Genomic DNA, 2,524 nt, shown 5'->3' with positions numbered 1-2,524 from the left:
GCCATGTTCTCTGGCCCAGGTGTTGATAAGGCTGTTCTTGAAATGAGTCCCGTTGTCTGACTCAATCCTCTCAGGGGTACCATGCCTCCAAAGGACCTGCTTTTCAAGGCCCAGGATGGTGTTACGGGCTGTAGCATGAGACACAGGGTAGGTTTCCAACCATCCTGTAGTGGCTTCTACCATGGTCAGCACGTAGCGCTTGCCTTGGCGTGTCTGGGGCAGTGTGATGTAGTCAATCTGCCAGGCCTCTCCATACTTGTACTTGGACCACCGCCCACCATACCACAGGGGCTTCACTCGCTTGGCCTGTTTGATGGCAGCACACGTCTCACAGTCATGGATGACCTGCGAAATACTGTCCATGGTTAAATCCACCCCTCGGTCTCGTGCCCACTTATAGGTGGCATCTCTACCCTGATGACCTGAGGCATCATGGGCCCATCGAGCTAGGAATAACTCTCCCTTATGTTCCCAATCTAGATCTATCTTGGACACTCCTATCTTTGAAGCCTGGTCTACCTGCTCATTGTTTTGGTGCTCCTCATTTGCTCTGCTCTTGGGGACATGGGCATCCACATGGCGGACCTTCACAGGTAGCCTCCCTACCCTGGTAGCGATGTCTTTCCACTCTTCAGCAGCCCAAATTGGTTTCCCTCTACGCTGCCAATTAGTCTTTTTCCACCTTTCCAGCCATCCCCACAGAGCATTGGCTACCATCCATGAGTCAGTGTAGAGGTAGAGCTTTGGCCACTTCTCTCTTTCAGCAATATCCAGGGCCAGCTGTATAGCTTTGAGTTCCGCAAATTGGCTCGATCCACCTTCTCCTTCGATAGCTTGTGCAACCTGTCGTGTGGGGCTCCATACGGCTGCTTTCCACTTCCGATTCATTCCAACGATGCGACAGGACCCATCAGTGAAAAGAGCATAGCGTGTTTCCTCTGGGGGCAGTTGGTTATATGGAGGAGCTTCTTCAGCCCGTGTCACTGGTTCTTGTTCTTCGTCTGTGACACCAAAACTTTCACCTTCGGGCCAATTTGTAATTACCTCCAAAATCCCAGGGCGATTCAGTTTACCTATACGGGCACGCTGTGTGATAAGAGCAATCCACTTGCTCCATGTAGCACTGGTGGCATGGTGGGTGGAAGGAACCTTCCCTTTGAACATCCACCCCAGCACCGGCAGTCGGGGTGCCAGGAGGAGTTGTGCTTCTATACCAATCACTTCTGAGGCAGCTTGGACTCCTTCATAGGCAGCCAAGATCTCTTTCTCTATTGGAGTGTAGTTAGATTCCGACCCTCTGTAGCTTCGACTCCAAAATCCCAGTGGTCGACCCCGAGTCTCCCCAGGCACCTTCTGCCAAAGACTCCAAGACAGACCATGGTTCCCGGCTGCAGAGTAGAGCATGTTTCTCACCTCTGGTCCTGTCCTGACCGGGCCAAGGGCTACTGCATGAGCAATCTCCTGCTTGATCTGGACAAAGGCTTGTTGCTGCTCAGGGCCCCAGTGGAAATTGTTCTTCTTCCGGGTGACCAGGTAAAGAGGGCTCACAATCTGACTGTACTCGGGAACGTGCATTCTCCAAAAGCCTATGGCACCTAAGAAAGCTTGTGCCTCCTTCTTATTGGTCGGTGGAGACATAGCTGTGATCTTGTTGATAACATCCATAGGAATCTGACGCCGACCATCTTGCCACTTTACTCCTAGGAACTGAATCTCACGAGCTGGTCCCTTTACTTTGCTCTTTTTGATGGCAAAACCAGCTCCCAGGAGGATTCGGATGATTTTCTCTCCTTTCTCAAACACTTCTGCAGCTGTGTTCCCCCATACAATGATGTCATCAATATATTGTAGATGTTCTGGAGCCTCACCCTTTTCTAGTGCAGTCTGGATCAGTCCATGGCAGATAGTAGGACTGTGCTTCCACCCCTAGCTCAGTCGGTAGAGCATGAGACTCTTAATCTCAGGGTCGTGGGTTCGAGCCCCACGTTGGGCGCCAAATTTTGTCCTAGTTTAGGGCAAATTTGGGAGAAAACCTGCAAAAGGAGGCCCCTCCAGAAAGCAAACCCACACAGCCCCTCCCTCCAACCGGTTCGGGAAGGATTCCTCGGAGAGAAGTGGAAAGAACCTGTTTATTTAACAGGCAAAGCACCCCCCAGCACACAGAATGAACAATACCAGATGATAACACTCCTTCACCACTCTGAAAAGGATGACAAATTCAGAAAGTCTCTCTTGGGGGGTGGTTGCTCTGTTGTCAGTCCCTCCGGCGCTGGAGATGGCTGCTACAAGCCACAAGGTGCAAGCTCTCGGTGTTTCCAGGTCCCAGTCCAGAGCAGGTTCGAGTAGTTCCAAAAAGGGGAGGGGAAAAAAAAAGGAAAAAAAAAAGAAAAAAAGAAAAAAAGGAAAAAAAAAAACAGTCCAGGGAAAAAAAATTGGACTGCTTAGCTAAACTAGCTAATGAGCAGAAGCAGAAGCAGAAGCAAAAGCAAGAGCGAAGCAGGAGCAAGCAGAAGCAAGAGCAAAG

At 50.6% G+C, this 2,524-nt stretch overlaps 1 non-coding gene across 1 annotated transcript; it reads left to right on the top strand.

Annotated features, from left to right (window-relative positions):
• The first annotated feature begins 1,922 nt into the window (after positions 1 to 1,922).
• On the top strand, positions 1,923 to 1,993 carry TRNAK-CUU. The gene has a single exon. It is a non-coding gene; the product is annotated as a tRNA-Lys (tRNA).
• The last annotated feature ends 531 nt before the right edge of the window (positions 1,994 to 2,524 follow it).

Source organism: Motacilla alba, chromosome 9 (assembly GCF_015832195.1).
Source record: "Motacilla alba alba isolate MOTALB_02 chromosome 9, Motacilla_alba_V1.0_pri, whole genome shotgun sequence".
Lineage (NCBI taxonomy): Eukaryota > Metazoa > Chordata > Aves > Passeriformes > Motacillidae > Motacilla > Motacilla alba.
Note: the sequence above shows the minus strand (reverse complement) of the source record. Positions and strands in the feature narration are given on the sequence as shown.